At 44.6% G+C, this 8,294-nt stretch overlaps 1 pseudogene; it reads right to left on the bottom strand.

The window, feature by feature from the left end:
- Nucleotides 1-2,079: 2,079 nt before the first annotated feature.
- On the bottom strand, nucleotides 2,080-6,531 carry LOC139564868 (uncharacterized; annotated as a pseudogene).
- Nucleotides 6,532-8,294: the final 1,763 nt, after the last annotated feature.

The following is an 8,294-nucleotide window of genomic DNA, read 5'->3' as shown; positions in this document are numbered from 1 at the left end:
TCACTTTGTGGCTGTGGGATTTCTTTACTCTAAAATAACCCAGTGTTGCTATTAACAAAGGTGAATATTGGATGTTGAGAGTTAAACTAGAGGTTGACAAAAAAAACAGTATTGAGAGGAAAGTACAATTGTCTGGCTGGTTTTTGGCCTACGTTTCAGCAATTCTACAATGTCTGAGTATCAATATTTTTTACAGTACCGCCTATCTGGTGTATGTGATAACAAACCATATATTTTTTCATCAATCTGTCAACGTTGTAACCTTGTTCAGAGGGTCAACAAAAAATAGAGGGTCAAAAAAATAATAGCGTGGCAAAAAAATGTTTTTTATGTCTTCCCATTTCTGGATTTCAACAAAAATTGCCCTATAAAAACACTTTACTTTGAGGTTCTTACATGTTGGCTTTAAAAGTAGATAGAGATTGACCTTGACTGCACCAGGCTTTGCAAAGTGTTTACTTACCCAGCCAGATATCTATTAGCCGCTGTATGTGTCTGTGTGACTCATCTCTCTGGCTCTTGGGCAAATTCTGAAAGGGTTTAGAAATATAGCCTTCCAGCTTTATGGTATTCTCAGCTAACACAATGTCTGGTCTGCCTGAACCAACTTCCTGTTTTTCATTAACTGGAGATTGAAGGTAATTTAGGACATGCTCTGTTTCTGCATATCTCTCTCTCACTCTCTTGCTCTCCCCCTCTCTCTCCCCTCACTCTCTCTTGTGCAGTCTCTCTCTCTCCCTATTCCTCCCCCTTTCTCTCTCACTCTCTTTCTCTCTCTTTCTCTCTCCCTCTCACACACCTGAGCATGTTGCAAGATGGAGAGCAATTGTGAATAGCACCTGAAGTGTTTCCTAACCATGTGACCTGAAGAGGAAAAAGTCCATGCCCTTATTTATGAACAGTAGCTACCCAATGTGAAGACCTACAGTATTTCCCTTCCAGTTGTGAATCAGCCCAGTTCTACTGTACATGTTCTGCTTCTGCTGTAGAGAGATGAGTCATCAGCCAGTGGGCTGAGGCTGGGGCTGCAGCACCTGCAGACAGTCACCACACCACAGCACCTGCAGACAGTCACCACACCACAGCACCTGCAGACAGTCACCACACCACAGCACCTGCAGACAGTCACCACACCACAGCACCTGCAGACAGTCACCACACCACAGCACCTGCAGACAGTCACCACACCACAGCACCTGCAGACAGTCACCACACCACAGCACCTGCAGACAGTCACCACACCACAGCACCTGCAGACAGTCACCACACCACAGCACCTGCAGACAGTCACCACACCACAGCACCTGCAGACAGTCACCACACCACAGCACAGTCAGACAGTCACCACACCACAGCACCTGCAGACAGTCACCACACCACAGCACCTGCAGACAGTCACCACACCACAGCACAGTCAGACAGTTTTTCATCCTCAGCTTACCCACCACCTAAGAGGGTCACGGCTCTCAGTCTTTGTTGCTGTCAATTCTTTTTACATTGACTCGAACAAGTCATTCCATGAGCAAACACAAAAAAAGAGTCGCCCCTTGGATGGTATGATATGTTTCATGATGTAATATGTTACTTTTATGGCATGACACGTGCTGTCATCTGGACCCTGATATGTCTGTCTTTATACAAGCCTCATAAGATAAATAAAATTATCATCTAGGAAATTATCAACAATAACTGATTTAAAATGACTGGTATCTTGCATAAAAATGGAGTGAAATATTTCATGTAGTGAATAGATACAGTAACCTATGCAGGAGACCAACCCCCCCACAATTGCTTGTCAGAGGGCTCCCCCTTGTGGAAACACATGACATCATGAAGTTAATATACTGCCTCACCATTAGCATTAACTCCATCAATAAATCAATACTGTTAATTAGTTGTTACCTGAACAATGATGTTAGGGCATATTTAGATAAAACAAACCAATCTATAACTTATCATTTATGTTATTGTTGAACATCTCTCCTCTAGCAACTTTCCTCCACTTCTGCCTCCCCTGCATCAGAGGGAACAGCAGGCTTTTGTGTTGCTTTACTTTTGTCCCTGAGTTCCTGTATGATGTCACAGCTGTGATCCAGACTCTGTCTGAGGTCCAGCAAGTCTCTGCAAGCCTTCCAGGATGTCCAGCTTAGACAGCTTCTTGTCAATGGATGACAGCACCTCCTGGTCACCATTATTTACAAGATCCTCCCCAACATCATTCAGCTCTGGGCTGTTGCTGGTGAGACAGTCCTCCTCCTCTACTATGAAAGACCCCATGGTTTTCTTCCACACCATTTCAAAATAGGAGTCAATGAAGGATTCAAGCTCCTCCAAATTACTGTTCCCCCATTGGTCAATCAAGGCCTGCAGGCCTCCTGTTCTGGCAATCTCCTTGAGGGTCCTGTCCCTCAGCCTGGGGTGTCCAAGGGACTGTGTATCCACAATGTCTTCCTGTTTCTTCACCAGCATTCTTTCTGGTTCTTTGGGTTGCTCGACCAGGAGGAGAGCTTGGTGTCCTGGAGAGAACAGGGTGACCGGTTTTCTACCATTCTGTCCATTCCATCTCAGATGATGGCTCTGAGTAGGTCCAGTGTGGAGACAGTCTGGGAGGTTCACCACTAGCATCTGTCTGCCCCCCATGTTCCACATCAGCCCCTCCTGATTCCCCTGAAGCACACTGGCCATGCAGGACAGAAACCCCTCCACATCCAGGATGGAGTGATTTGCTTTAGTCCACCATCCTCCGCTGGCCTCTGGTAGTGCCAACTCCTGTCCACCAAAGTCTGGGGCTCCTGAGTCATCTGGGGTTAGAATGTCCTCTGAACTAGCCACCTCACACACTGCAACACAAGAGAGAGCTCTGTCAGAATAAATACATCATGAAATTATGCACTGTAAGTTCTATCTAATGTGCATCAGTCTTGCTTACCATCATGAAAGGGAGCGTCTGTGTGGTTTGCTACAAGGACCTCTATGCCCTCTCCCATCACTCCATCCATCTCTGGCTCCTGAATCACTGTGAGACTCTTCCCAACCTGTTCTCTTCTCTGTAGAACCTCCAACCTCTCCTCCACCAGCATCTCCTCTATCTTCTGTAGCAGCTCAGTGACCTATGCACCAGTTCCCTGGCTCTTACTGTCCAACACGTGATATCTGTTGCCACACTTCTCGACAAGCCTCTGGAGGGGCTCTCCCTCACTCTCAATGCGCTGCTCGATGGTCGTGTCCCCCAGCCAGTCTCCAAAGGTGAATCGGACCATGGTTCTATTCCATACTTTCTCTCCGAGCGCCTCCAGGTGTTTTACTGCTGTTCTCCAGACAGTGTGGCTGAAGGAGGAGCTCACATTCACCACCACCAGGACCACAGTTACCCCAGAGGCCGAGGGAGACATCAGGGAGCCAGGAGCCACTGACAGCCAGCCTGGTGGGTCCAAAACTGTCACAGTCTTACCCCTGACCTTTCCTTGTCCTTCCACACAGTCAGTGGCATGGCACCCTACTTTAAAGTGCTCTCTGCCCAGGATGGTGTTTCCAGCAGAGCTCCTGCCTGTGTTGCGACCACTCAGCAGCATTATTCTCAGCTCTGAGGGACAGTAGAGCTCCCCTGTCACAAACAAATAAGAATACTGTCATGTATAACACGTCTGCTGTGGACATAAAATGTATGAATACAAAGTGTTTCATTCACATTGTCAGATTTAAAGCTCTATGAACGAATGGAAAATGTTCATCCTAAATATTTCACACCAATATGAATAGAATCAGACACCTAAAGTGCATTTTGAGAGAGATTGATTTAACTCACCTAATAGAGATCTGGCAGTCTCTCTTTGTTTCTGCCTCCTCGTCAGTCTCTCCCCTGCTCTTTTCTGTTCTTCCCTCCTCTTCTCCTCCAACTCCTGCAGAATGCCACCCTCAATCTTACAGTAACAACTGCTGTTGCATGACATCAGTTCCTCAATCTTTCTCATCAGTTCCGTAACCTGAAATCCTGAGTTGCTTCTATTGTTGAGGACATGATACCTGTCGCCACACTTCTCCACAAGCCACTGGAGGGCCTCCCTCACTCTCAATGTGCTGCTCGATGGTTGTATCTCCCAGCCAGTCCCCAAAGTTGAACAGGACGATGATGTGAGCCCAGACTGTGTCTGTGATGAGCTCTAGGTGCTCCTGCACAGCTCTCCTGTAGGTCTCTGTGAAGGACCGGTCCACACGCACCATCAGCAGGAGGGCATGTGGACCAGGGGAGCAAAGAGATACACTACACACTATCTCCTGTCTGTCAAAAACAGGACTATCCTGAGAGAAGTAATTCATCCACCAGCCTGGAGTGTCCACCACAGTGACTTGTCTCCCAGCAACATCCCCTGCTCCCACCATGCATTGCGCTGTTCTCCTTCTGACCTCAAAGCTTCCTCCTTGACCCAGGATGGTGTTTCCTGCTGAACTCTTCCCTGAGCCCCGAGCTCCAAGCAGCACGACTCTGATTTCGGAGAGATGACATGACTCCCCTGGTAGAAAAGAAGGAAACAATGCAACATCATAATAGATAGTGCTTTACGCTGTCATTTTTTACAAGGAGCACATGTGCGCCTAAGTTGGAAAATGTAGGAGCACAATGAGAAATATTTGTACATTTTTTATTTCACCTTTATTTAACCAGGTAGGCCAGTTGAGAACAAGCTCTCATTTACAACTGCGACCTGCCCAAGATAAAGCAAAGCAGTGTGACACAAACAACAACACAGAATTACACATGGAATAAACAAAAGTACAGTCGATAACACAATAGAAAAAGTCTATATACAGTGTGTGCAAATGGCGTAAGGAGGTAAGGCAATAAATAGGCCATAGTAGCGAAGTAATTACAATTTAGAAAATTAACAAGGGAGTGATAGATGTGCAGATGATGATGTGCAAGTAGAAATACTGGTGTGCAAAAGAGCAAAAAAGTAAATAAAAACAATATGGGGATGAGGTAGGTAGTTGGATGGGCTATTTACAGATGGGCTGTGTACACCTGCACCGATCGGTAAGCTGCGCAGATTGCTGATGCTTAAAGTTAGTGAGGGAGATATAAGTCTCCAACTTCAGCGATTTCTGCAATTCGTTCCAGTCATTGGCAGCAGAGAACTGGAAGGGAAGGCAGCCAAAGGAGGTGTTGGCTTCGGGGGTGACCAGTGAGATATACCTGCTGGAGCGTGTGCTACGGGTGGGTGTTGTTATGGTGACCAGTGAGTTGAGATAAGGCGGAGCTTTACCTAGCAAAGACTTATAGATGACCTGGAGCCAGTGGGTCTGGCGACGAATATGTAGCGAGGGCCAGCCGACGAGAGCATACAGGTTGCAGTGGTGGGTGGTATATGGGGCTTTGGTGACAAAACGGATAGCACTGTGATAGACTGCATCCAGTTTGCTGAGTAGAGTGTTGGAGGCTATTTTGTAAATTACATCGCCAAAGTCGAGGATCGGTAGGATAGTAAATTATACGAGGGTATGTTTGGCAGCATGAGTGAAGGAGGCTTGGTTGCGAAATAGGAAGCCGATTCTAGATCAATTTTGGATAGGAGATGTATAATATGAATCTGGAAGGAGAGTTTACAGTCTAGCCAGACACCTAGGTATTTGTAGTTGTCCACATTTTGAGGTAATAAAGCTAGAATCCTTCATTTTTGTATTACAGGTCTCACAGCAAAATATTTTGGCACATATGTGAGTAAAATGGTCACACTGTAGAGCCCTGATAGAACAGAAACATTCTAAAATCTACTGTTGGCAATATGGCAAAGCATTGTGTCCTAAGAAGCATCTCAGTGATAACTCACCATTGAGCAGAGATCTCTGTTTCTGCATCTTCATCAATCTCTGCTGAGCCCTTTGCTCCACTATCCTCTTCTTTTCCTCCACCTCTTGTAAAAGCAGTCCCTCCATTTTAAAATAGCTGTCACTATTTTCTATCACCAGTCTCTGCATCTTCCTGAACAGCTCTGTGATCTGATTTCCACCTGGTCCACTCTTCAAGTTGAGGCAGTGATACCTATGACTGCATTTCTCCACCAGCCACAGGAGGGCCGTGCCTCCTCTCTTGACTTGCTGCTACATGTGCATGTGTCCAGGCCAGTCACTGCAGGTGAAGACGACCATACAGTGACTCCACACTCTCTCACTGAGGAGGGCCAGGTGCTCCTCTACAGCCCTGCGACGCTTCTCACAGAACACTGAGTGTGCCTTAATGACGATAAGGAAAATATGGGGTCCCGGGGTGCACAGAGAGACACTGCGCACTATCTCCCTTTTCACCAGCTGAGGCGTGTCCTGCACCTTGAAGTCACACCACCAGCCAGGTGTGTCCACCACAGTAATCCACCCACCTGCCACCTCTCCCACCCTCCTAGAGCACGTGGTCCGCTCCTTGATGACAAACTCCTCCCTGTCCAGCAGCACATTGCCCACTTCGCTCTTCCCAGAGTTTCTGCCGCCAAGAAGGACAACTTTGAGGTCTGAGAGAGACACAAACAAGAGACATGAGAGACCGAGTTACTGTTCATGCTAGTGCACATTTTGTGTTATACTGCCTGACATTAGGCTTCCATTTTAAAGGGACTGTCATTCCCACAATGATTAACGAATAAATTGTAAAAAAAACACAGTCACAAGTACATACACAAACACACACACGTACAGTCACAGGTACACACACAAACACACAAGTACATAAACAAACACACACATAGTCACAAGTACACACACAAACACAAACATGTACAGTCACAAGTATATATATAAACACACACACATACAGTCACAAGTACAGTACATACACAAACAGACACAGATAGCATGCATGTGTGTATTACGCCACTATGAAACTACTGATTACGTGGTGTATTCACAACTTGATCAGATGTCTGTCACATGTTGCTTTATCGCACACAGTATTATGTACCTGCTGCACACAGTATGTACCTGCCACACACAGTATGTACCTGCTACACACAGTATGTACCTGCTACACACAGTATACATACAGTACATGGGGATATCATAAAAACATGAATAGTTGCTATAAGTAATGTTAATGTTGCCTAGAAATATCAGTACACACACCACATTGATAGAAGAGGGCAGTTAATCATCTTAACTTACATTAAACTGGCCATGTTAGGGTTAGAGTAATACTTTTACACTGATTGATGCTAAAGTTATTAAAAAAACTTCACAAGCCATGTGTAAATTGTCCTTTATATACCGTACAACCTTTTTCTCAAGTTGATATGTAAGACAATTGAGATGAAAAAACTTACCACATGTTGATGAATCTCTGGTTGCCATTTCTCTTGATCTTAAGCTTTATCTGTGCTTAGTTTCTCCCCAAAATTGTTGCAATCCAACTCATTTTAGTCATCATGTCAATGCCCAATAACACTCCTTTTACTTCTGGCTTACCACAGTCCTTTTACTTCTGGCTTACAACAAGTTCCTGAAAGACTGGGGTGTAGCTTTTACTCTGAAGGGAGTGGACAGTTGCCTTGATGACTTGTGATGTCTTTATGAGTCTGAAGGTGGGCAGTAATAAGCAGTAATAATATTGTGTTTATAACCAAATGGGAAGATGGTAATTACGAGTTGTGAAGTTGTAAATATGAATTGAATGCATGAGAATTAACTGAGAATAAAAATGGGTTTAGTAGAAAGCAGATTATTCAGTAGACATTCCTATCGGTCCTAGACTATGGCGACATCATCTATATAAATGCAGCTGCCACTTCATTAAAGCTGTTAGTTGCACATTGCGATTTATTACGGGCGACAATTTTAGTACTCATCACTGCATTCTCTACTAGAATGTTGGTTGGCCCTCTTTGATGACACGTAGGTTGATATATTGCTATGTTTTAATTTATAAAGCTCTTTTACAAAAAGACCCACTGTACTTAACATCATTACTAAACTTTAGACATACGAGTTACCACACCCAGTTTCAGGGACGGCTATCTCTGGAAATTCCTTTGGTCTCTACTGAGTTTTCTTGCACCTTAATTGTGGAACAATTGGCCTCTAGGCCAATTCAGAAATCTGATTGAGGACCTTACTGATGAATGTGTTTGTTTTTTATGACTGTGTTTTTCTTTCTGCTTGCATTTTGCATTTATATTTGGATGTGTGTATTTTCTGTAATTTATGTAATTCAGGGCTAATCTGTAAAATAAACCTTGGTCTCAGTATGACTCACTGATAAAATAAAGGTTAAATTAAAAAAATTACTTCCGAAATGCTGGTATCAAGGTACTTTC

Source organism: Salvelinus alpinus, chromosome 36 (assembly GCF_045679555.1).
Source record: "Salvelinus alpinus chromosome 36, SLU_Salpinus.1, whole genome shotgun sequence".
Taxonomy (NCBI): Eukaryota; Metazoa; Chordata; class Actinopteri; order Salmoniformes; family Salmonidae; genus Salvelinus; species Salvelinus alpinus.
The sequence above is the reverse complement of the archived record's forward strand: the minus strand, read 5'-3'. Positions and strand labels throughout refer to the sequence as shown.